Here is a 27,180-nt window from a genome sequence, read left to right as displayed (position 1 = left end):
ATAAAATTTGATTTTTATTTTACAGAGGGTTACAGTTAAGAGTCTCAGGAGAGACCTTGGTTTTTTTCAACAATATTGAGACTCTGAAAGACAATGGAGTCTTTTGGAGTTGACTAAATATATTTTTCAGTATGAGATGGCCATGAGCCTGTGTGAGCCAGGAACTAGAATGTAGTAGTTTGAGTGAGAAATGTCTCACATAGACTCACATATTTGAACACTTGGTTCTTGGTTGGTGGTACTGTTGGAAGAGTTTATGGTACATTTAGGAGGTATAGCCTTGCTAGAGGAAATCTATCACTGGGCGTGGACTTTGAGAGTTTCTAGCCTCACTTGTAGTTTTCTCTCTCTTCTTTGTGTTTGCAGTTGATGGTGTGAAATTTTAGCTGTCTTCTCCTGCCATGCCTCCCCAGCCATTATGAACTCCTCTGGGGCCATAAGCCAAAGCTAAACTCTTCTTTTCCCATTAAGTTGCTTTTGGTCATATGATTCTTTTTTTCGAGACAGGGTTTCTCTGTGTAGCTTTGCGCCTTTCCTGGATCTCGCTCTGTAGACCAGGCTGGCCTCGAACTCACAAAGATCCACCTGGCTCTGCCTCCCAAGTGCTGAGATTAAAAGTGTGCACCATCACTGCCCGGCTGGTCATGGTGTTTTATCACAGCAACCAAAAGCAAAAAAAAAAAAAAAAAAAAAATACAATTTTTTTTTTGGTCAGGTCATGCCATGAACTGCGAGTACTATTTTTATTACAGTATATAGTTGTAAGCAGATTTAAATTTAATAAGGAGGGGGACCCTGCAGGTGGTCATGGCAGACAAGGAAGTGAACTGTGAAGAGGTGAGAAAGAAAACTCGGTTCAGATTGACTTCATCAACCTGGATCAAGACTTTGGGGAGTCTGATGCCAGGAAGTTTATTCCCAACAAATTTAAACACAGTATAATTTTTTTTAAAGTTTCCTGGTATAATAAATCCCTGGTGCGGTGCACAAGGAAGTGTAATAATATAGAAACTCACCTCAGGATGCATGTCATTTCACCCAGAAGATGGGCTCTAGAGATTGGCTACCCGTATTAGCTTAAGGGCCTGGGGAAGGCTCTGGCCTGGTCTTAGTCATACAGATAGTACAGAGGGCTATTATCTACCTCTGGTTCTGGTTGTGGGGACCTGGGGGAGCCTCTGGCTATACAGATAATGTGAGGGTAATTTAGATTGTTGTCTCCAGTCCTGGTTGTGGGAGCTTGTGGAACCCCTGGCTGAAAGGGTCATTTAGATTACTAGTCACCTCTGGTTCTGGTTGTAGGAGCTTGATATGACCTCTCCCAACAGATAGCACAGATGCCAGACTCTTAATCACCTCAAATTCCAAGCATTCTAGAGGGAAGAACAGGTTTAGCATCCATTTCTTTGGGGGGACGATCCTGTGTGCTTAACATTCCTGGTTTCTCTGTAGATCTGGGGGTAGAAGGACCTTCAGGCTGTGCTCCCGATATAAAAAGATTATGAATGCCCATGCACTAATTCGGAAAACTTATTCTCAGCACTGTTTGTCTAGAACCACTCTTGGTCCCTTGCTTAGCACTATCCAGAGAGAGAGAGAGCTCACAGAGGAGATTCATAGTTGATTATAAGGAATCGGTTCATGTTGTTAGAAAGGAAGAATCCCACCAGCTGCCCTCTGTAAGTTGGCAGTCCTTGGAAACTGGTTGTGTTCTGTGGCATGAGCACCAGTAAAGGGCAGATGGATGATGTCAGCAGTTGGGCAGAGAAAGTAAACTACCCATCAGTTTTTGTTCGGTTCAGTCTTGGAACTGATTGGATGGTACCTATTTACAATGAGCAGGGCAAGCCGTTGTATTCTCTATGTCAGTTTGAGTACTAAGTTTATTAAGAAATATTCTTATAGACACTCTTGAAAATAATTTTTTTTAATTTTTCCAGACAGGTTTCTCTGTGTAGCCCTGGCTGTCCTGGATCTTGCTCTGTAGACCAGGCTGGCCTCGAACTCACAGAGATCCACCTGGCTCTGCCTCCCGAGTGCTGGGTTTAAAGGCGTGAGCCAACACCGCCCTGGCTTTTGGAAATAATCTTCATCTTGGCACTTAATATTCCAGTCAGTTTGACACATTAAATTAGTCACCATCCCGTTGCTCATTGTTTATTCTCATAGATGTAAGTGTTGTATAAAAAAGGGATAGGGAGGCTTTACTCAGTGTAGGTGACTGTCTAAAGCCTTCTTCACCTCCCTTCATGGTCACAGGAAGTACAGCATCTGTTGCCCGAGTCAGGGATGCTGAGAAAGAAAAAGCATTCCCTCCTCAAAACTGTAATCACTTGGAATTTTAACTTCAGTGGGTAGGAGGAGAAGTGCCAATATTAGTTCCTCAGAGGAAATAAGAGTTTTACTTGACTAGTGGCCAAGGAAGGGATTTTCTTGCAGACACTTGAGTTCTAACCCCATATACATTCCCTATCTGTTCTTGTATACCATCTCCTTTTCATATGTGAGCACTTGAAATCTTAATCATGTTTCTTAATTAAAGTGATCATATTTGTACTTTTAATTGTTATTTTCGTTACCATATGATATGTCATTGTGCCATTTTCTTTCTGTTTTTTGTTTGTTTGTTTTTTCGAGACGGGGTTTCTCTGTGTAGTTTTGGTACCTTTCCTGGATCTGGCTCTGTAGACCAGACTGACCTCGAACTCACAAAGATCCGCCTGCCTCTGTCCGTGCCCCCCGGACACTCCAGTGCTGGGATTAAAAGTGTACACCACCAACGCCCGGCTGGTCATGGTGTTTTATCACAGCAGCAAAAGGTAAAAAAAAAAAAATACAATTTTTTTTTCTGTCAGGTCATGCCATGAACTGCGAGTACTATTTTTATTACAGTATATAGTTGTAAGCAGATTTAAATTTAATAAAGAGAGGGACCCTGCAGGTGGTCATGGCAGACAAGGAAGTGAACTGTGAAGAGGTGAGAAAGAAAACTCGGTTCAGATTGACTTCATCAACCTGGATCAAGACTTTGGGGAGTCTGATGCCAGGAAGTTTATTCCCAACAAATTTAAACACAGTATAATTTTTTTAAAGTTTCCTGGTATAATAAATCCCTGGTGCGGTGCACAAGGAAGTGTAATAATATAGAAACTCACCTCAGGATGCATGTCATTTCACCCAGAAGATGGGCTCTAGAGATTGGCTACCCGTATTAGCTTAAGGGCCTGGGGAAGGCTCTGGCCTGGTCTTAGTCATACAGATAGTACAGAGGGCTATTATCTACCTCTGGTTCTGGTTGTGGGGACCTGGGGGAGCCTCTGGCTATACAGATAATGTGAGGGTAATTTAGATTGTTGTCTCCAGTCCTGGTTGTGGGAGCTTGTGGAGCCCCTGGCTGAAAGGGTCATTTAGATTACTAGTCACCTCTGGTTCTGGTTGTAGGAGCTTGATATGACCTCTCCCAACAGATAGCACAGATGCCAGACTCTTAATCACCTCAAATTCCAAGCATTCTAGAGGGAAGAACAGGTTTAGCATCCATTTCTTTGGGGGGACGATCCTGTGTGCTTAACATTCCTGGTTTCTCTGTAGATCTGGGGGTAGAAGGACCTTCAGGCTGTGCTCCCGATATAAAAAGATTATGAATGCCCATGCACTAATTCGGAAAACTTATTCTCAGCATTGTTTGTCTAGAACCACTCTTGGTCCCTTGCTTAGCACTATCCAGAGAGAGAGAGAGCTCACAGAGGAGATTCATAGTTGATTATAAGGAATCGGTTCATGTTGTTAGAAAGGAAGAATCCCACCAGCTGCCCTCTGTAAGTTGGCAGTCCTTGGAAACTGGTTGTGTTCTGTGGCATGAGCACCAGTAAAGGGCAAATGGATGATGTCAGCAGTTGGGCAGAGAAAGTAAACTACCCATCAGTTTTTGTTCGGTTCAGTCTTGGAACTGATTGGATGGTACCTATTTACAATGAGCAGGGCAAGCCGTTGTATTCTCTATGTCAGTTTGAGTACTAAGTTTATTAAGAAATATTCTTATAGACACTCTTGAAAATAATTTTTTTTTAATTTTTCCAGACAGGTTTCTCTGTATAGCCCTGGCTGTCCTGGATCTTGTTCTGTAGACCAGGCTGGCCTCGAACTCACAGAGATCCACCTGGCTCTGCCTCCCGAGTGCTGGGTTTAAAGGCGTGAGCCAACACCGCCCTGGCTTTTGGAAATAATCTTCATCTTGGCACTTAATATTCCAGTCAGTTTGACACATTAAATTAGTCACCATCCCGTTGCTCATTGTTTATTCTCATAGATGTAAGTGTTGTATAAAAAAGGGATAGGGAGGCTTTACTCAGTGTAGGTGACTGTCTAAAGCCTTCTTCACCTCCCTTCATGGTCACAGGAAGTACAGCATCTGTTGCCCGAGTCAGGGATGCTGAGAAAGAAAAAGCATTCCCTCCTCAAAACTGTAATCACTTGGAATTTTAACTTCAGTGGGTAGGAGGAGAAGTGCCAATATTAGTTCCTCAGAGGAAATAAGAGTTTTACTTGACTAGTGGCCAAGGAAGGGATTTTCTTGCAGACACTTGAGTTCTAACCCCATATACATTCCCTATCTGTTCTTGTATACCATCTCCTTTTCATATGTGAGCACTTGAAATCTTAATCATGTTTCTTAATTAAAGTGATCATATTTGTACTTTTAATTATTATTTTCATTACCATATGATATGTCATTGTGCCATTTTCTTTTCTTTCTTTTTTTTGTTTTGTTTTGTTTTTCGAGACAGGGTTTCTCTGTGTAGTTTTGCGCCTTTCCTGGATCTGGCTCTGTAGACCAGGCTGACCTCGAACTCACAGAGATCTGCCTGTCTCTGCCTCCTGAGTGCTGGGATTAAAGGTGTGCACCACCACCGTCCGGCAGTCAGTGTGCCGTTTTCATGCAGATGTCATTATACTTTCTACTCATTCATCCTCTCTGCCACTGCCCTCTTCTTTCACCTCCCTCCTTTGTTAGTCCCATTTAGCCTCCAAAGTATTTCCTCTTTATGCTTTCCTATCACATACTTTTTTTGTTTTATTTTTTATTTTTATTTTGTTTGTATCTATGTGTATGTTTGTATGTCTGTGAATATATGCCGTGTGTGTAGGTACCAGTGGAACCAGAAGTGGGTGTCAGGTCCTCTGGAGCTGGAGTTCCAGGTGGTTGTGCGCTACAGCTGGCAATGCATGCTGGGAATGGAGCCTGCATCCTCTAGAAGAGCAACAGTGCCCTTCAGCACTGACCTGAATCCCAGGAACCTTTCCCTAAATGAACTTTTCCTCTTTGGGAAGAAATGGGAGCCAGGACAGGAAGCAGGACAGGCCTGGGAGCAGATCTCCAAGCAGCACCTCAGGGCGCTCTAAGTTTATCCCTGCTTCGTGCCCCGGGGTGTTTGCGGAGAGTGGGCAAGGGTACAGTAGCACTGGTTGGGAACCAGGACCCCTCAGTTCTAGGGAGGTGGGTGGTCCTGGCTAACGTAATAGACTTGGAGGTCAGATAAAGACTCCTGCTTTGTCACCCTGGCCCTGCTTTTCTGCTTTTCTGAGCCTTGAGTTTCCTCTCAGTCAGAGTGGGGAAAATAGCATTGTCTGTGTAAGGGGAGATGCTCTATCACATACTTACCATTGCCCTTTCTTGTTCCAACCTTCTTCCATTTTATGTCTCTTCCTTCCTTTCTGCTCACAGTCCCCTTTCTACTTTCATGTCATACACACACACACACACACACACACACACCATATGTTGCATATATGTAACATCCATATATGAGATACTTAAGCAAATTAATGATTTCTCTATCTCCAGCCATATTCATGTGAATGTCATAATTTCATTTTTTTATACTTTATAAACTTTCATTGTGTATATATACACCACATTTGCTTTATTCATGTGTTGATATACCTCTAGAGTGGTTCTATTTCCTGACTGCTCTGAATAGTGAATCAATAAACATGGATATGCAAGTATCTCGGCAATGTGCTGACTTCGAGTCATTTGGGTATACACAAAGTAGTGGTATAGCTGAATCATAATTCTTTCTTTGGCTCTTCTCTTTAGGTACCTCCACACTCCTTACCACCATGACTGCACCAGCTTACGTTCCCACCAACAGAACATAGAGCTTCTCTTTTCCTACATGGCTATTTGTTTGTTTGTTTGTTTGTTTGGTGAGACAGAATCTCTCTGTGCAGCACTGGCTGGCCTGAAAAACTATGTGTGCCAAAATAGATTTGAACTTACAGGCCTACCTCTGCCTCCCCAGTGCTGGGATTCAAGTTGTATGCCATCAGGCTTGGCCTCAATGCAGTTTTAATTTACTTTCCCTGATGGGTAAGAATATTGAAATGTTTTATAAGTATTCTTTGAGTGTTTGTATTCCTTCCTTTGTGAACAAATTCAATTTATTAGCATATTTATTAATAGGATTATATGATTTTTATTAAACAATTGTAAAGACTAATTTTATTTCTGGGGCTAGAGAAATAGCTGAGCAGTTAAGAGCACTTGGTACTCTTGCTGAAGACACAGGTTCAGTTCCCACCAATCACAACCATCCAACTATAGTGCCAGGGATTCCAACACCCTCTTCTGTTCCCTGAAGGCACTAGGTAGACATATAGTGCACATATATTCATTCAGGCAGAACACTCATACACATAAAATAAGAACAAATCCATGCTAAAAATCTTTTTAAAAATCTATTTTATTTTAAAATTATGTGTATGTGTTTATCTGTGTGTATGTGCAAGTAAATGCAACGTCCCACAGCAGCTAGAAGAGGGCATCAAATCCCATAGAGCTGGAGTTACAGGCAGTTACCAGCAACATGGCAAGTGCTAGGAACTGAACCCCTGTTCACGTAACTGCTGAACCAAGTTCCAAGTTCCATGATACAGTTTTTGTTTGTTGGTTTTTGTTTTGTTTTCTGGATTCTTGTTGTGTTTTTGTTGTTTTCCTTTTATCGAAAATAGATTCTTTTCTCACACAATATATCCTGATTATAATTTCCCCTCCCTCTACTCCTCCCAGGTCCTTCCTATCTGGAACTACTCCCTTTCTGTCTCTCATTTGAAAAGAACAGGCTTCTAAGAATTAACAAAACACAATAAAATATAATAATACAAAACAAAAACAATCATATCAAAATTGGACAAGGCAAGCCAACAGATGGAAAAGAGCCCAAGAGAAGACAGAAAAATTTCAGTCTTTTCTAGATTTTAAATATTAATCCCCTCTCAGATATATGGTTTTGAAAGATTTTTTCCTATTCTCTAGGCTGTATATTCCTTCTGTTGATTATTACTTCTGCTTTACAGAAGCATTTTAATTTCATCCACTCCTCTTTTTTTTCTATTTTGAGAGTTATTTACCACACTATTCATAGTCCTTTTATAAAGTCCTTGCTTATGCTCATATTTTAAGTGTTATGCCAATATTTTCTTTCCTCAAGCAGGTTCAAAAGTGCTAGTCTGTGGTGATATTGTGTATCAAATAAAGCTTGCCGGAAGATCAGAGGACAGAACAAGCCACTAGATTAAACAGAAGCCAGGCAATGGTGGTGCACACCTTTAATCCTAACACTCAGAAGGCAGAGGCAGGAGGATCTCTGTGAGTTCCAGGTCAGCCTGGTCTATAGAGTAAATTCCAGGACAGGCTCCAAAACTACACAGAGAAACCCTGCCTCGGAAAAAAAAAATCCTAACACTCAGAGACAGAGATCTGTGTGCATCTCTTTGAGTTCAAAACTCCATGAGATTGACTCAGTCTAGGAGAGAAAGAGAGCCAGGCAGTGGTGGCACACACCTTTAATCCCAGCACTTGGGAATCTCGTGGCTTTAATCACAGCACTTGAGATCTCATGCCTTTGCTTGGGAAGCACACATGCCTTTAATCCCAGGAAGTGATGGCTGGGTGGAAAAAGGTATGTAAGGCATGAGGAGATAGGAACTAGAGGCTTTTTCAGGCTGAGGAGTTGGTGGCTGTGGCTTGTTCCTTTGTCTCTCTGATCTGTCAGCATTACCCCAATATCTGGCCCCAGCTTTTTTTTTTTATTAAAAGACCATTTAAGATTCGGGGTACACCATCTTACATCAAGGTTTTGATCCAGTTTGAATTGGTTTTTGTTCAGAGAGAGTGATAGGGATCTATTTTCCTTCTTTTACATGTGGATACCTGCGTTTCCTAGTACAACCTGTTGTAAAGGCTTTTTGCTAGTGTATATTTTCAACATCTTCGTCGAAGACTAGGTGATGGTAACTGTATGGGTTTATTTCTTGGTTCTGTATTCCATTTCACTGGTCTACGTGTCTGGTTTTGCACATTTGGCTCCAGTGTATTAAGATTACGTATTATGATACTTCCAGCATTGTTCTTTGTGCTTACGTTTTCTTCGGATGTTCAAGGCCTTTTGTGCTTTCCTGTGAAATTTAGATTTGCTTTTGGAATTCTGTGGAGAATATCATTAGCATTTTGATGTGGATTGATTTGAATCTCTAAGACTTTTAGTAGTCTAATTATTTCACAATATTAATTCTGACAAGGAGTGAAATGGGAATCCTTTCCATCTTCTAGCGTCTTCTTCAATGTTTTTGATGATAGAGTTTACCAGATAGGAAGCTTGGGTTGACCATTAAGGGTCTTAATTATAGGATCATGTTGTCTCCAAATAGGGATAATTGACTTCTTGCTTTCCTATTACTGTCTCTTATTTATTTCTGTCTTATTTCTCTACTGAAGATTTTGAGGATTATATTGAATAAGAGTGGTATTCTTCATCTCATTCATGATTTTAGGAGAAATGCTTTGAGTTTCTTCCTAGTTAGTATAATACTTAGTATAGGTTTGCCATATAAAAGCAATTGTATGTTGAAAGTATGCTCCTTTGAGACTTGTATCATGAAGGAATGTTGAACTTTGTCAAGGGCTTTTTCGTATCTCTCATGTAATTTCTACCTAATGCTTTATGGTCAGTCTTGTTCCTTTGTCTAAGATTGTAAGATTCATTATTAGACTATTTATGTGAGATCTATCTGCAAACTTTCCTCTTAGAACTGCTTTATCTGAATCTCAGAGGTTGTAGTAAGTTGAGATTTGATTTTCCTTTGGTTCTAGGAATTTTTAAGTTTTTCTCCCTGATTTCTTCAATGAGCTGAAAGGTCATTCAAGAGTTCACTGTTTGGTCTCTATGTATTTGTGTCCTTTCTTTAACTTACCTTGAAATTGATATGATAAAATACAGAGATTTTTATGCTTTTTTATTTGTGAAGACATGCTTTCTGTCCTCAAGTGAGATCTATTTTAGAGATAGTTCCAAGAGTTTCTAATGGATGGAATAGTCTCTGTAAGTCCATTTGATCTATTGTATAGATGTATTGTATAGTTTAACTCCATAGTTTCCTGATTGATTTTTAGTTTGGATGACCCATCTAAAGATGAAAATGAGGTTTTGAATTTGCGTGTCATCCTTGAGCAGGGGCTATGCTAATCTTCTCTGTATCATTCGAAAATGGGGTTTTGAAATTGCCCACTTTTCTTATAACAGGTCCTATCACATTTTATGTGCATTAGTGTTTGCTTTATGACATCGGGAGCCTCAATATTTTCTGCATATGTATTTACAATTGTTGTGTATTCTTTATGCATTAATTATCCCTTTTATTTATATATAGTTCCCTTATTTGATACCAGATATCACAATAGCTACACCAGCTTGTTTTGGGCTTCCATTTGCATGATAGGTTGACTTCTCTTCTTTCATTCTCAGTCTGCAGGTCTCTTTGCTAGTGCAGTCTGTTCCTTGGAGACAACAGGTAGTTAATTGGACTGTGTTTTCTAACTCAGTATTTCTGTTTCTTCATTGATACTTCATCCTTGGTTAGAATTTGGTGCTCTTCATTGGCGAGTCAAGAACATTCACATATGTGGTAAAAGTTTGCATATATTTCCTAATTCCTATAATTTTGTGAGTGTCCTTTTCTGGTCAGTTGGATTAGTGTTGGTTTTCTTTTTCTTCTATGAATATTAAGGGTTTGCTGTTTTACTATGTTGAGCAACATATTTTCCCTTGAGTGTCTCCTTCAGTGTTGGGTTGGTGGTCATCAAATCTTTTAGTTTATGCTTGTTTGGGGAATGTTATTGTATCTCTTTCTGTTTTAAATGATAGCTTTACCTCATATAGCAATGTTGGTTGGAAATGATTTACTTTTTGTAGCTTAAATTATATTGTTGCATACTTTTCTAACTTTTGGGGTTACTGATGAAATATCTGATATTATTCTTCTGTCTTTGCTTTAGTGAGTTAGTATTTTCCACTATAGGTTTTAACATAATGTCTTTATTTTGTATTTTTGACATCTTGAGTAAAATCTGTTTTCATAACTAACTTATTGGGAAGACACAAACAAATGTCTCTGCATCCTTGACCAGCACCAACAATAGACCAAAAGTATGATATTATCAAAATCCAACTCAGTGACAGCAATGAGTTTATTGTGCTTGTTAATAGAACATGGGTGAGATGTTACTTACCATAGGTTACACCCAAACAACAGAATCACTGCAAAGCTCTACTCCATCCTGGATGGTGACCTCTTGGGAGCTACATCATGGAGTCCCTTTTCAATTAACATTCCACTTTCTACATAGTGTAACATCTCCTAAAGTCACTCTCAGGTAGGGGAGTGAGTAATACCTAGAATTCCAGGTGACAGGCTATTGACCCTCCCTCGGGAGTATCAATAGTTCATTACAATTGACCTGGCCACCACTGTTTTGTTCTGCTCTAGTTGTCATGGTTATCAGGGAAAAGTCCAGGATGGCATCTGTTTTTTCCTGGAAGAAAAAGCACTGTATAACATGTACCATGAGTAAATTCTTCTCTTGTCATGCCTGTTTAGGGTTAGTATTTTTGTGATGGCTAATCTTGGTTGTCAACTTGACTACACCTGGAATTAACTAAAAACCCAAGTCACTGGGCACATCTATGAGGGATTTACAGTTATTGGATCATTTGAGGTCTGAAGACCTTTCCTAAATCTGGGCCAAACCTCCTCATGGCAGCCTAGACAAAGGACATGGAAGAAAGCTTTTGCTCTTTGCCTGCTTGCCCCCAATCTCACTTCACTGGCACTAGAGTCTACTTCTTGGGAATTCAGATTTATGGTGAAGACCAGCTGAGACATCCAACCTTGTGGACTAAAAACTGCTGGATTCCTGGACTTTCTGTTGGTAGATAGTCATTGTTGGACTAGCTGGACCACAGTCTGTAAACCACTCTAATAAACCCCCTTTGTGTGTGTGTGTGGTGTGTGTGTGTGTGTGTGTGTGTGTGTGTGTGTGTGTGTGTGTGTTCTAGAGAACCCTGACTAATACAGATGTCCATTTCTTTCTCTTGATTTTGAATGTGTTTTGAAATATTGGTCACCTAGTTTCTTAAGGACCATCATGTTTGCATAAAATGTCCAGGATAACTCTGAGATTCAGAAAGGTTTTAGGGTAAAAGCTGAGAATGTTGATTCCCAAAGTAGCACTGTGAAAGCCAAAGTTACATTTTAAGTTTTAATTACTATGCCAAAGAGATCCATGAAACAAAATGTCTCTGATCTACAAGCCCCTTGCCCAAGGATAGATAGTTCCTGAAGTGCTGGAGACTATTGTTTATGGGAGATAACAAGTCACATGTTTTTATTCCCCTAAACAAGTTAGTTTGACCCATCTGTGGGCAGGAGGGTCACAGGCTGGAGGTACATCAGGATGTGTGCTTGCTCCTGATTGGACCTGACAGGAAATGCAATGAATTATGGGTTTTCCTTCTTAAGCTGCTGCGTGTTCTGGGCCATTTTCCCAGGAACCTGGGTACGGACCTGGCCAGAGACCATCCACCTGGCCAGTATTTAATTAAGACTTGCTTCAAAATTGACTTTAAACTGTGGTAGTGATCTTTTTCTCAATCGGTGGAGTTAACAGCACCTAAAACTGACCCAAAACACATATGCAGGTAGTTTTTCAAAAACAAAAGATATATAAATATGAGGAACAAGGTTTCCAAAAGGGAAAAATGTTGGGAAATAAACCACCATCTGGTACTCTAGCTAACTTTATGTGTGATAAATACTGACTTGTAAGTATTTGGAAAAATGGAGGGAAATATTTCTACCTCCAAACTGGTTTATCTTGTGTGCTTAACAAGGACCTGGCCAATACAATTTTTAAAAATCAAATAGGTGGCCTGCTTTAATTAAAATGTAAAATGATCTGAAAAAGGAAAAGCTTAAAATTGGTAATTCATAATAAAAATAACTCTTCAAAAATAACCAAATGTTAGTTAAATTATATCCTAAAATTAAAATTAATTAAAGATATTTTTTAGAGTTTATATCAAAACTCAAGATAAATTCTAAAATAACTCCCTGCTCATCTCTTTGACTGTAGTTCTTTATCTCTGACTTAGTTTTCCTTGAACAGCTTTTTTCCTCCATTTAACTCTGATGCTTCCATTTAAAAATGTCTTTAATATACAATCCTGTTTTCAAATTCATTCCAGCATTAAAAACAAGCAAATAAAAAATCTCGGTTTGGCCTGAATGGAAGTTCCCACAACTTTGAAGAACTCCCCAGGCTGGAAAAGATGATAGCATGAAGCTATGTCTGTGTCCCCTCAAATCAATCCTGGGGAATTTTGCTTGGACATGTATTCAAGGTAAGTTTCTCTGTCTGTCATTTGATTTATTGATCCTGTTAAATTTGGGGTATGTTCCTTTGCTTCTGTTTTTGTCACCAAAAATGCACTAAATATTTAAATTACACTGACACCAGAAATAGACATTTCCTAGACCCATCCATACTCTGCTCCTGGGTCATATGTAGTAAAGCATGACTTTCCATCCATACTCTGCCCCTGGGTCATATGTAGTAAAGCATGACTTTTCTGACTATCTGACTCTTAAAATAATGGATTTTAAAGGATATAGGTGTCTCCCCAGGAGTCTCATGCTGGCAAAAGGAAGGGTTACCAGCTAGAAGGTCAACATGGCTCCCTGAAAGAATTTCAAACAATTCTGGCAACTTATCAAACTGCCTTGCTGGATGAGACTAAAATCTAGATGATGATGGTGATGAGTCAGTGGTGGGCATCACCACACCTTTACCAGGACTGCTTGGATGTGCATATCCTTGGCCCTCTATTTAAAATTTGATCTTACTTCAAGGCCCTAAAGATGGACTTGGGGAGGTTCTGGATCACTTTGTCCCTCTTCCCAATGTGACCTCATTAAAGAAATCTTTTTATACTTCCCAATTTTAATTTGGCTCTTTTAATTGACCTTTGGGTTACTAATCTTTTCTCACATCTTAAAGAAGTAAAGATAAGTTTTCTAGCCCTGGCAGACTCTGGAGGACCAGCACAGCTCAGCCCCAAGTCCCTAGACTTGGGGCAGGAAAAATTCACCCACAAGCGCTGGCACCAGACTGTCAGCACCATTATGCTCTCTCAGCAGAGTCATCTCACCAGTCCAGATATCTAGATAATGACTTTTGTTTGAAGTTTCATATTGTGGCCCAGAACAGAAGACAGGAACCTGCACAGCACCAGTAAGACTGAGCAGGAGACAAAGATCCACATGACATTCGTTCCAAGGCTCTCTGCCCTGGGACTGGGAGAGAAAACACAGGCTCACCCGACACCTGATAGACTATTTTGGTGAGAAAATATATGGTCGGGTATGGGGGGAGAGAGAGAGAGACACACACACACACACACACAGAGAGAGAGAGAGAGAGAGAGAGAGAGAGAGAGAGAGAGAGAGAGAGAGAGATTCATGTCTTGTAGAGAGAGGCAGATCCAAAATGGGAGGGCAGTGAGGAACGGACGGAGGTGGGTAGCCTCCTTGCTACCCGGGGCCATGGTGCTGTTCAGGACTGAGTTGAAGCCAAGGGTCATGTCTGTTCCTATGGCCCCCCTGCAGCCGTGGTCTGTGTTGATGTCCTTGGCTCCTGTTACCACTGAAGACCAAGAGCTGCAAAGAGTTGGATCCACCCCTCACTGGCTACAACACTAGGGAGAACTGGTCCTACCCCTCACCAGCTGCAGCCCTGGAGGGAGTGAGTGGGTCCTGTACCTCACCTGGGCAGCACAGTGGAGCTGACCCTGTTGACATGGATGTAGGTGAACTGGCCCCCAGAATCTGAGCATGGGAGATCTGGCTCTGCCCCTCATCTGCCATATGGTGGTGTGGACAAGGGGGATATGTCCTCCCCTCCCACGCCCCTTACCACCTGTGGCAGGTGGGAGAGCCAGCCCTGAGGTCAGGAGAACCAGTGAGCTGGCCCAGCATCTCATGGGCTGCAGCATTCAGGAAAGCAGGCCCTGCACCTCACCTGCGCAACTCAGTAGAGCTGACCCTGCTGGTGATGGTACAGGAGAGCCAACCCTGAGGGTGTTAGTGTGGGAGAGCAAGCCCTATTTCTCATCTGTCACCCCCCCCCCCCCCGCGCGCCCCTCAACACCTACAGCACTCAGGAGAGTAGGCCCTATACCTCACCTGGGCACCATACTAGTGCCAACCCTGCTGGTGGGGGCACATGTGAGCCTTCCCTGAGGTCATGAGAGTGGGAGAGCTGGCCCTACACCCCTTGTCTGCCATGTGGTGCAGGGGAGAAGGAAAGATAACCTCCCCCCTTGCCACCTGCAGCAAACTAGGGAGCTGCCCTTGCCCCTCACTAGATGCAGAACTAGGGAGAGTGGTCTCTGCACCTCGCCTGGGCAACACAGTAGAACTGACCCCATTGATGGAGACATGGGTGAACCAGCCCTGAGAACGTGAGTGTGAGAGACCTAGCTCCACCCCCATCTACCATATGGTGGTGTGGGCAAGAGAGAGAAGCCCCCTATACCCCTTGAGACCTGTGATAGGTGGGAGAGCAGTCCCTGAGGTCACTAGAGTGAGAGAGCTGGCCCTGGAGCACTAGAGAAAGTGACCCCTATACCTCGACTACGCAACATAGTAGAGCTGGCCTGGTAGTGTAGATGTGGGTGAGCTGACTCCAAGGACAAGCTGGGGCAATACTGGAGAGTTCACCCTGGTGTTGACGATGAAGGAAAGCTGGTGGGCTGATTAACCCAGCAACCACCCACATCCAGAAACAGAACTATGAGTTGGCCCACCCCATCTATGATCTGCTGGAGCATGTGAAGAGGTTGGTCCTGCAGACCCAAAGTTACATGATCTCCATGACACAGGACAACAACAGGATATCCAAGAGGAGCCCCAGTGAGGGCCCAGTATTGATGAAAGATCTCAAACCAGACCAATGATTCAGTGCAATGAAAACTTGCAAGTAACAATATATGGACTAAAGGACTATGTGACTTACTGTGTCACACTACAGCTTCCACAATGAAATTTTTCTTTCCTTTTTTTCTTTCCTTTAAAATGTTATCTTGTTTTGTACTGGGGGTTAGCAAGGGTAGAGGGTAGATGGAAAGAGATGGGAAGATGAGTAGGATTGAGATGCATGATGTGAAATCCACAAATAATCAATAAAAGTTAAACTTGAAAAAAAATAAGAATAAACTTTCTACCACTTTTTTTCTCAACTAGGTTCACCTAATTTCATGTAATTGTGTCATATGTGTCTATGATAATTGTGTTTATATGGTTTTGGTTGTTTTCATGTTTTTGTCAAAAAGTTTTTAAAAATTAACTATGATCACTCCAGTTCTTTTTTAATTCATTTTTGTGATATACTACAATTATTATTATTAGTTTTGAGGCATAACCAACTAAAATGTACATGCAGAATCACAAATTTAAATATTGTGGTCGGCCGGGCCGTGGTGGCGCACGCCTTTAATCCCAGCATTTGGGAGGCAGAGCCAGGCGGATCTCTGTGAGTTCGAGGCCAGCCTGGTCTCCAAAGCGAGTTCCAGGAAAGGCACAAAGCTACACAGAGAAACCCTGTCTCGAAAAACCAAAAAAAAAAAAAAATATTGTGGTCATTTATTAAGACCTGATGGACGGGTGGTGGCGCACACTTTTAATCCCATCACTCAGGAAGCAGAGGCAAGAGGACCTCTATGAGTTTGAGACCAGCCTGCTCTACAAATCAAGTTCCAGGACAGCCAGGACTACACAGAGAAACTCTGTCTTGAAAAACCAAAAAAAAAAAAAAAAAAAAAAAAAACCAAACAAACAAAAAACAAAAACAAAACACAAAAAAAGGTGACATGACATAAAACTTGTAAGGACTAAAAGCATGGCTTTTTCTCCTGAGTTTTCTCCCATCCCTCTCACGTGGCTCAGAGAACCAAATACAGGCGGACAGAATAGCTGGGCTCATGAAAAAGGGAAAGGGGAGGTGGGCCGTGAACTCATGGCCTCAGGCACAGTAGACTAGTACTCTGCCTCGCAGCCGCGCACTTACGCGCAGCAGAGTCTGCCTAAACGGACTTATGAAGCTGCTGTGACGTATGTTAACGACTCCGGAAGTCAGGACTTAGAATGTAGCTAGATCCACTTCCAGGGACCCAAGACTCTCCCAACCGTTTTAAACCGTCCTCCTTGTGTGAACCCACACTTCTCAAAACCACAGTAAACTGCCTTTAAAGGGGCCCAACACTTTGAGAACTCCCCTAAAAATCTACCTTGTGACCCAACTGACCGTTGGTTGCGCTGATCACGTGAGGAACGTCAATCATCTCTGCAAAGCCATGCAATGCTTAGGTCCAGTACCTGACACATATCACCTCCTCAATAAATGTCTGCATTCTGTAGATGTTCTGTGTAAGGTCCTGTGTGGGAGATAGGTGAGAAGATTGAAGAAATCACCCGGTCCATCACTACTGGATATTTGTAGCCATAGGAACAATAGCTGCTGTAATTTTTTAAAAATGATTTATTTATTTTTATTTTCTGTGCATTGGTATTTTTGCCTGTATGCATGTCTGTGTGAGCATGTAAGATCCTCTGGAACTGGAGTTACAGACAGCTGTGAGTTGTCTTGTGGGTGCTGAGAATTGAGGTCCTCTGGGAAGAGCAGCCCGTGCTCTTAACCACTGAGTCATCTCTCCAGCCCTAGCTGCTGTAATCTTATGCATCCTTTATTAATTTTACTTTTGGTTGACATATTTGCATATGTATGGGAAGAGGGACATATATTGGTTCTTTGGCTAATGATACATAAGATTTATTGGGTTTGAGAACAAAAAAGCTCAAAAACAACTTAAGAAAAGCAGGGAAATCAGGCGGTGAAGGGAATCGAACACTGGGAATCGAACCTAAGGTCTCCTACACGGAATCCCAGAACTCTGCCCCTAGGCTACATTCGCAGGGCGTTTTGCGGCTTCTCAAAAGGCATAGAAAAAGACTATGATCCAGGCTAAAGCGTACTAGTGGAGTCAATACTGATAACCTAGTTAAACCCATTTCCACAGACCTAAGACTCAGAACCCTGTACTTCTAGATAAAGGACACTAGGGTACAAATAGTTAGCAATGAACAGTTTATCTAAAATAGAAGAAAGAGGCTTAAATGTGCTGATCTTACAGGTTCAAGACACACGATATCTCCAGCTCCCATCCTTCCTCACTTCATGCCTCACCTTCACAGTTTCTAGGTCTCCATTCTGACTTCCCGCTCATTTATTGGATATTCATGGACTCTCCAAAACACTGGTTAAGTTTTTTTTTTTAAATCAATCTTGGCTGTATCTCATAATCTCTCCATCTACGAAACTTGTTTTAAAAGTGCCAGTATCGTGCAGGGGCAGTGGTGGGGCGCGATTCTGATCTGATCACTAGGGAGGCAGAGGCAGGAGGACGTCTATGAGTTTGAGACCAGCCTGATCTACAAAGCGAGTTCCAGGATGGCTAAGATATACAGAGAAACCCTGTCTTGAAAAACCAAAAAAAAAAAAAAAAAAAAAAAAGTTGACCTGAGATAAAACTTGTGAGGTCTAAAAGTATGGCTTTTTTCCCCTCAGTTTCCTCCCATCCCTCTCCCATGGCTCAGAGCCAAATACAGGAAGCCAGAGGAGTGAATAGTGTGAGGGAAACAAAAGATCGGGAGAGAGCAGACTCATGAAAAGGGGAAGGAGGAGTCGAACCCAGGGACCCAGGCATTGTATCCTAATACACTGCCTTTAGGCCACACAATCAGGCTTGGTAAACGCTGCCTAAACGAACTTATGAAGCTGCTGTGACGTATGTTAACTGAAGTCAGGACTTACAATGTAGCTAGATCCACTTCCACGGACCCAAGACTCTCAGAATCGGTTAAAACCGACCTCCTAGCATGAACCCACAGTTCTCAAAACCACAGTAAACTGCCTTTTAAGGGACCCAACTCTTTGAGAACTCCCCTAAAAAATCCTCCTGTGACCCAACTGACCGTTGGTTGGGTTGATCACGTGAGGAACGTCAATCATTTCTACAAAGCCATGTAATGCTTAGGCCCAGTACCTGACACATATCACTTCCTCAATAAATGTCTGTATTCTGTAGATGTTCTCTGTAAGGTCCTATGCTGGAGATAGGTGAGAAGATTGAAGAAATCACCAGGTCAGTCACTACTGGAGTTTTGGGTATTTGTAGCCATAGGAGCAATAGCTGCTGTAACATTTTAAAAATGATTTATTTATTTTTATTTTCTGTGCATTGGTATTTTTGCCTGTATGCATGTCTGTGTGAGCATGTAAGATCCTCTGGAACTGGAGTTACAGACAGCTGTGAGTTGTCTTGTGGGTGCTGAGAATTGAGGTCCTCTGGGAAGAGCAGCCCATGCTCTTAACCACTGAGTCATCTCTCCAGCCCTAGCTGCTGTAATCTTATGCATCCTTTATTAATTTTATTTTTGGTTGACATATTTGCATATGTATGGGAAGAGGGACATATATTGGTTCATTGGCTAATGATACATAAGATTTATTGGGTTTGAGAACAAAAAAGCTCAAAAACTTAAGAAAAGCAGGGAAATCGGGAGGTGAAGGGAATCGAACACTGGGAATCGAACCGAAGGTCTTCTACACGGAAACCCAGAACTCTGCCCCTAGGCTACATTCTCAGAGGGCGTCGCAGCTTCTCAGATGGCTTGAAAAAACTATGACCCAGGTTAAACAATAATAGTGAAGACTGATAACCTAGCTAAAATTGTTTCTAAAACTCAGAACACTGTACTTCTATCTAAAGGACACTAGGGTACAAATAGTTAGCAATGAACTGTTTATCTGAAAATGGAAGAAAGACGGTTAAATGTGCTGATCTTACAGGTTCAAGACACACAGTATCTCCAGCCCCCCATCCTTCCTCACTTCACACCTCACCTTCACAGTTTCTAGGTCTCCATTCTGACTTCCCGCTCATTCATTGGGTATTTATGGCCTCTCCAAACCACTGGTGAAGGTTTCTTTTTTTTAAATCAATCTTGGCTGTACCTCATAATCTCTCCATCTACAAAACTTGCTTTAAATGTGCCAGTATCGTGCAGGGGCAGTGGTGGGGCACGAGTCTAATCCCAGCACTAGGGAGGCAGAGGCAGGAGAACCTCTATGAGTTTGAGACCAGCCTGATCTACAGAGTGAGTTCCAGAACAACCAGGGCGATACAGAGAAACCCTGTCTTGAAAAACAAAAAACTAAACAAACAAACAAACAAACAAAAAGACCTGATAAGTACTACTTTAAAAATTTGGGTACTCTAAACATCTTAAACCCATTACAATTATATCTTTGGATGTATTAAATGTTTCATAAACCTTAAAATTCTAATTGTTCATATAAAACATTTGTTAGAGTCATAAGATTTCATTAAGCCATAAATTTTAATGTTTTACATTTAGATTTTGATAAGCACTTCCTCCCAGAACAGATTCTAGATATATATTTACATAAATTTTTATCTCATTATATAACTGATAACATAAAATTCATATGATTTCTTCAAAATATTCTTAATATAAAATTGTTAAATGTAATATATTTTATGAAAGGTGGAGTATATGTAAATTAATAGATATATATTTACCAACGTTCTCTAAGTTGTTACCTTTTCACAATGATTATTATAGAAAATATAATAAAAACAATAACATTCAAAATCTTGGTTCATAAATGATTATCTAATGTATAATTACGTATATTTATAAACTGTCTACATGCAACTGGTTTTTTTTTTTCATAATTTGCTTAGTAACAAATTGGCTTATAATTAAGTACTCATGGAAACTTAAGGTATCAACTTGGGCCAGTTTCTTTTTGGCTCATACTGAAACTACATTTTATGGAACAAAATCATCACAAAAGACCAAAAGTGTTTATTTAATCAATGTGCCCACATAGGTAAAACAAATAGAGATGGCTACTGGTCCTAATTTTTCTTTAAGACCATTACCATGAGTTTTTAAATTTAATTTTTTAATTTGTTTTGAAGAATAAGTTTTACATAACCATAAAATTCTAGCTAAGATGTTATCTCCTCAATCCATCCCAATTGTGACTCTACTACATAGTCTCTACTCCTTGAAGATGCAAATTAACTTTAAGAGTCGATTACTCCTACATCAGGATTGTTTTTCCTATGGGAATAGATCATAAACTCTTTATTCCAAAGATTAAGAGGATAACGTTTATCTGTGCTTTTAGACATATTTTTCTCTATATATGACTGCGTATAAAAATACAAAGATTTTCAAGATTTTGAGAGGCCGGTTTAACCACTACTGCCTCTTTGTTGTAGCCAAGAAGAGAAAACCCTAAGTATTTTTTTAATTGTCACTTTAAAAACCTACTTTTGAGGTTTATACCGACATCTTAGAGCTTACAGATCACCTTATTGTGTTCTATCATAATTATATGATTTTAAAATGATTCATGTTTTTTATTAAAGAACAGGAATAAGTCATAAATGCCAAACTTTACCCCAATCTGGACGCCATGTCCTACTTTTGATGCCTTGTAAACACTAATCAAAGTAAAGGCTTTTATCCCAAAGAAAAACAGATCGAGGCTTTTGTTATAATGGCTTAGATATTTTTAACAAATGTTCAACTTAAATTTGGCTAACAAAACAAAAACTATTAATATACTTTACTTGTATTTATAACTGTTAAATATCTAAGATACCGTGTTTTCTGTATTTAGTTACAGCCTTCTGAGCTTTCACTTAAAATTACTGCATTAAAAATGTTTTCTAAATTTTGTGGTAATAATAGTACTTAAGATTACAGTATGTTGTAAAAGTATAGTTTAAAAAATAAATATGGTTGTAATTAGGTTAAAAATAATATAAAGATTATAAAGATTAAAGTTTATTCAATACTTTGAGATAAAATTAATGCTTGATTCTTTACAATTTTTTCTCAAGTATTAATTTGTTCTTAGTAATGTTTCACAAAAACCTTAAAACAAAACACAGAACCGGCTGGGCGCTGGTGGCGCACGCCTTTAATCCCAGCACTTGGGAGGCCGAGGCAGGCGGATCTCTGTGAGTTCGAGGCCAGCCTGGGCTACAGAGTGAGTTCCGGGAAAGGCGCAAAGCTACACAGAGAAACCCTGTCTCAAAAACATTTTTGTTTATCCTTTCACTAAATGGATATTTAAAACCTGTTATTAAATGCCTTTTATTCCACTCACAAAGCCTTTGGTTTTTGCTTAGTTGATCATTCATTAATCCCAGTACTCAGGAGGCAGAGGCAGGCAGGTAAATTCGAGGCCAGCCTGGTCTACAGTGAGTTCCAGGACAGCCAGGACCGTTACACAGAGAAACCTTGTGTCAAAAAACAAAGGGGAAAAAAAACTATAAAAAAATTTTGTTTAGAGAGTTATGCCTATTTAGAATATTTCTACTAAACTAAATATTGATTGTGACTCTTTTTTTTTTTTTTTTTTTTTTGGTTTTTCGAGACAGGGTTTCTCTGTGTAGCTTTGCGCCTTTCCTGGAACTCACTTGGTAGCCCAGGCTGGCCTCGAACTCACAGAGATCCGCCTGGCTCTGCCTCCCGAGTGCTGGGATTAAAGGCGTGCGCCACCACCGCCCGGCGTGACTCTTTTTTTAATGGAGAAATATATTTAAATCTGTTTATAAAGTTAAGTCTATTATATAAACAATACATAGCATTATAAAAGACTTAACTATGATTGTTAAAATACAAAATTAGTGTCTTCCTCAAAGGATAAAGAAAATCAGATGATTTCATCAACTGAAAAAAAAAAAACAGAGCGAGGGCTGGCGAGATGGCTCAGCAGTTAAAAGCACTGGCTGTTTTTCCAGAGTACCCGGGTTCATTTCCCAGCAGCCACAGGGCGGCTCTCCTGAAGACCGTTAATTCTTCTCATTTCTGGGCCTTGTCTGCCTCAGATCCTAGGAATGAACTTCCTGGCTATAATGGACATTATAATATTATATAAATAATACATATTTATATAATGATATTTTATTATATAAATAATACACAGCTCCCTGCAAGCACAAACTATGATAATTGGAAAACTGAGAGAACTCCTCCTGAAAGGAAGCTGTGTCTGCAGAGACCGATTAGAATGTCAGTGCTCTGAAGAGACTGGAATGCTGCAGATCCACACACTCATTACCTTGTCTTGGGCTAACTCTAGCCCTCCACTGTAGCCATTCCTTGCCCATCTCTATGTCTGAATGAACATCTTGTGACTAATAGTGAAAAGCCTTTGAGGATCTACTAAGTTAGCAGACTACTGGCTTCTATGAACCCATAAGCTATGAATTTAATCAGATAGCCTCTTAGGCCTATAGACCAGCTGCCTGCAGCTCTCCATAATTGCCTCTCTGATGTACCCATCAACGTATTTTAAGTTTGTCTTGATTTGTGACTTTCTTTGTTCGGCAATACTATAAAACTTCATGAAACTGCTTCCACATTCTAACATGAAATTTTGGGATAACTTAAATCTGTGTTCCAAGGCCATGGTTAGGTCACTCAAAATGGCTCCAGAATAAACTAGCCCCCATTCCCTTTAAAGATGAGAGCTGTGGGTGCTGGAGAGATGGCTCAGCCGTTAAGGGCACTGGCTGCTCTTCCAGAGGATTCCGGTTCAATTCCCAGCACCCACATGACAACTCACAACTGCCTGTAACTCCAGTTGCAGGGGATCTGACACCCTCACACAGACATGCATGCAGGAAAAACACTAATGCACAGAAAATGGAAATAAATTAATTAAGAAAATAAAGATGAGAGCTTTGATTTTTGTATTGACATTAGCTATTATGGTCCTGCTCATTTTGTTAGAATGTTAGCCTACACTTTTAGGCCAGATCCTCAGCCTAAATCAGGCCATGCCTCTCTGTATCTCTCTCTGAGCATGAGTCTGTGATGTGACTTGGAAGCTCTCAAGCTATGGTGTCTCCTCCATGCTCCTTGCCATGTATGCTGTGCTAAATCATATGATGTGAAACTTCTCAATACTCCTAAAAGGTTATAAAAAGTATGGCCTTTCCTATTTTCTAGGTGTTGGTCTGAGACTCCTCAAGGAGAGTGCTTGTGGATTTGGTCCAGAGGTCTTCTGGTCTCCCTCCACCATCCCTCTCATGGCAGCACCTTCATTCTCACTCTGTCTGTCTGTCTGTCTGTCTGTCTGTCTTTGTCTCTCTCCCCACATCCCTCCCTGCCTCCCTCTTTCTCTTGTTCTCTCTCTTACTGAAGCTCCCCTCTAAGCTTTAAAGGGAAGCCTCTTCTCCCATTAATATCCAGTTATGGCCTTGAGGCCCTTTTAAAGACTTTTTGGTATGTGAGCTGGTATTGTCATTGTTCAGGTCATCTTTAAGCAGCTTGTTGAGATTTCCTGGGTGCAGCTACTCTGTCATGTCCAGAAGGCACAATCTCACAGCAGACTTCCTGGTCCTCTGGCTCCTACTTTTTTGTATCTCCTCTTCTGTGACGTTTCCTGAATCTTAGGTGCAGGGCTTGTGTTGCAGATGTATCAATTGAGGCTGAGCACCCCATGATCAGTTCTCTGCATTTTGGCTAGTTATGGATTTTTTGTAGTGATCTCTATTTGCTGAGAGGTGAGAGCTAGCCACACTTATATAAGTGTGGGCATAAGGTTAAGTATTTAAAATGCAGTTAGGAATTATATTGGTTTGAGAAAGCTGTAGTGGTAAGTTCTCCTCTGAGATCTGTGGCCTCAGTAGCATTGGATGGTTTGCTTGGTTTACAGTACCAAGCATTATTTCTTTCTTGTTGAGCAGACTGTAAGTGCAATTATATACAACTGTTGCTTAATGCTAAGATGTAAGTGCCACTACTTGACCTTTAGGACTATCTTGCCATGCTGATCATTATTGTGGTTCATAGGCATTACAGCTGAGGACTATTTAATGCTTTCCTCTGTTTGCAACATAAATAGCCACTTCAAATACTATGAGAGCTAGTCCTCAGGAAGGAGACTTTGGGTCAGGTCCAGCTGCATTCATCTAAGTCTTCTGTCCAAAATGTGTGATATCTTCAGAAATAGGGACTTCAGCTCTGGGAGGCCACCAAGGGCAACGGCAATGGCTTATATTGTTTTGGGAATCCCTTGGACTTCCCTGACTAAAATACAAAAGGAGGTTTCTCATGCCTGGTCCTGGGGTTTGTGTTAGATATTCTTTGGCTCCAGGGAACATAATCACCCCAAGTGGTGTAAGTCCACTGCAACTATATACTTACATGTATTATATGTACTATTAGGTAAATATAAAATAATATCATTCCTTATAACTTTCTAACCATCTTTATGACACTAAGGCCCTTTCATTCTTATAAAGCTCATTGAAGAGACTTATCTCAGACTACTTTCTGAACTCACTGTTGCTGTTCATCTTTTATTAGACTTAAAACACTTACTTGTTTTCTGTATTAATATTTGAATGTACTATTTCCTTGACCTTGTCCTCCATCCCCAATATTCTTTCCTCTGCTTGATAGTTTACTTGATAGACTGATGCATCCCACTGTTTTATATTCAGTGTATTAAGATAGACATTTCCAACAGTTCCATTTTCCCCACCAAATCTCAATTTCCTTCTTGAATTTTTCTTCCATGTTGCTGACTTTTTCTCATACACTTTGCTAACTTTTTCCTCTTTGTTTCTATTTTCTTCTCTATGTTCTGGGCAAATCATTCGCTTATTTGTGTGATTTTTTTAGGTAATTTTCATTTTTACACATGAGATATTCACCTGGCATTTACCTATTTAAGTATTTTTTGGAGTCAGTAGTTGATTTATGGTCTTTTGAGGAATCACATTTGCCTTGTTTTCTTATTTCTTGCCTTCTTTGTCAAGAATTATGTATCTTTTAGTTTGAATAGTTCCTCTAATTTTATTTGGGAATGTTCAATATTTAATAGCAACTCTTACAAGCCAAATCCTTCATACCACTAAGGAGAAAGAAAACTCTTTGTATTAGTTACTTTACTCTTCTGTTGCTAAGATGAAAATTCCATGACTTAGGCAACTTAGATAAAATGGAGTTTATTTTGGTTTGTGGTTCCAGGTTGATAAGAGCCCAGTGTGACAGGGAAGCATGGCTGCAAGTGGCAGCCTGAGCAGGAAGCTGATAATTCACAGCCTCAAGGGTAAGCATGATGCAGAGAGAGTGAACTAAGGGTAGGATGAGGCTGTAGAATCTCAAATACCACCCCAATGATGTACTTCCTCCAGCATGGCTGAACGCCTAAACCTCCCCAAATAGCACCACCAACTAGGGACCAATTATTCAAATACCCAAGCCTATGGGGACATTCTCATTCAAACCACCACACTACTGTAATGGCAACCATAACAGACTACATGTGATAGAGTTAAAATCAGTTAGATCCTATTAATGCAGCACCCATTACCATAAAACGGAAAATTGAAAAACTAACAGATCGTGTTTTATGGTGTCAACAAGTACTTAGGATAAACATGGAAAAGTAAATGAATGAGATACAGGCAAGAGAGAGGCAGAGAAAGTCCATGGGGCCTGGAGGCAAAGTCCATGATAGCATCTTGTTGTGGGGGAGAAAGCACCACTCAGCGCTCCTACTTTCCACAACCTCTGCTACTTTAGACAAGAAATGGAAACAATCTGCATTTATCTATCAGTGAATACATACAGAAAATATTCACAGTGGAGTACTAATTGGCTTTTAAATGCACAATATATGAAAGCCTGTTATTTCTGGTAACTTGGATGGGACTGCAGATCATGTTATGTGAAATAAATTAAGAACAAAAGAGAACTAGATCCTAGTCCCATTTTTAAGTTGTGCATAAAAAAACCCCTTGATCTCAGGAATCAGGAATTGTAGTTATTTTAAATTCTCTGTCCAATTCCATGATTTGTGTCATATTGGAGAGTGGTTTTAATGCTTTCATTGTCTGTTCATATTGTGGGTTTTCTTTCTTTTTAGTATGTTTTGTGTGTGCACATGTGTTTACGTGTATGTGTGTGTCTGTGATTATGTCCGTAAGGCAAATATAATATATTGCATAGTCATAACTGTGATAATTACTCTTTTAGTGTGAATTTTATTTGCATTTAGCTAAGACTTCATTAGATTCAGTATTTTTTTTTCTAGGCAGTAGTGGAAAAGGCTTCCCCTGGTATAACTGCTTGTTCCTTCCTCTTTAGTGTATCATGATAATGTTTATAATAAAATTTGTCCTGTACTCCTAACAGTGGGAGTAGGGGCTGTTTCTGACTCTTTTACTGGCTTTTGGGACCCTATTTCTCATACTGGGTCGCCTTGTCCAGCCTTAATACAAGGGGAGGTGCTTAGTCTCACTGTAACTTGATATGCCATGTTTTGTTGATATCCATGGGAGGCCTGCCCCTTTCTGATCAGAAACAGAGGAGGAGTGGATGGTGGTGGGGGAGGGATAGGGGAGGGGATGGAAGGAGAGGAGGGGAAACTGTGGGCAGGATGTGAAATAAATAAACAAACAATTTTTTATGAACCAAAAAAAATGTGTCCTGTAGTCAGTCCTCTCAGTTGTAACTCAATACTTCACATTTTAAATTACATTTAAATTTATTCACAGTGGGAGTGCATTCACATGCGTGTGTGTGTGTGTGTGTGTGTGTGTGTGTGTGTGTGTGTGTGTACAGTCACATGCCCTGGCATGAGAGTGGAGGTCTGAGAACAAT

The 27,180-nt window shown here is 40.5% G+C and overlaps 1 long non-coding RNA gene and 1 other non-coding gene across 3 annotated transcripts in view; one reads left to right on the top strand and one right to left on the bottom strand.

The window, feature by feature from the left end:
- LOC128119081 (uncharacterized) overlaps nt 1–27,180 on the top strand; it is a 48,020-nt gene that overhangs the window by 14,008 nt on the left and 6,832 nt on the right. For both annotated transcript variants that reach the window (XR_008221451.1, XR_008221445.1), the window contains exon 2: nt 12,585–12,740. This is a non-coding gene — a long non-coding RNA (uncharacterized LOC128119081). The remainder of the gene's footprint in view (nt 1–12,584; nt 12,741–27,180) is intronic.
- LOC128117901 (U6 spliceosomal RNA) lies at nt 9,471–9,575 on the bottom strand. The gene has a single exon (XR_008220938.1). It is a non-coding gene; the product is annotated as a U6 spliceosomal RNA (small nuclear RNA).

This window comes from Peromyscus californicus, unplaced genomic scaffold (genome assembly GCF_007827085.1).
Source record: "Peromyscus californicus insignis strain IS unplaced genomic scaffold, ASM782708v3 Scaffold_10__1_contigs__length_136768540, whole genome shotgun sequence".
Taxonomy (NCBI): Eukaryota; Metazoa; Chordata; class Mammalia; order Rodentia; family Cricetidae; genus Peromyscus; species Peromyscus californicus.
Note: the sequence above shows the minus strand (reverse complement) of the source record. Positions and strands in the feature narration are given on the sequence as shown.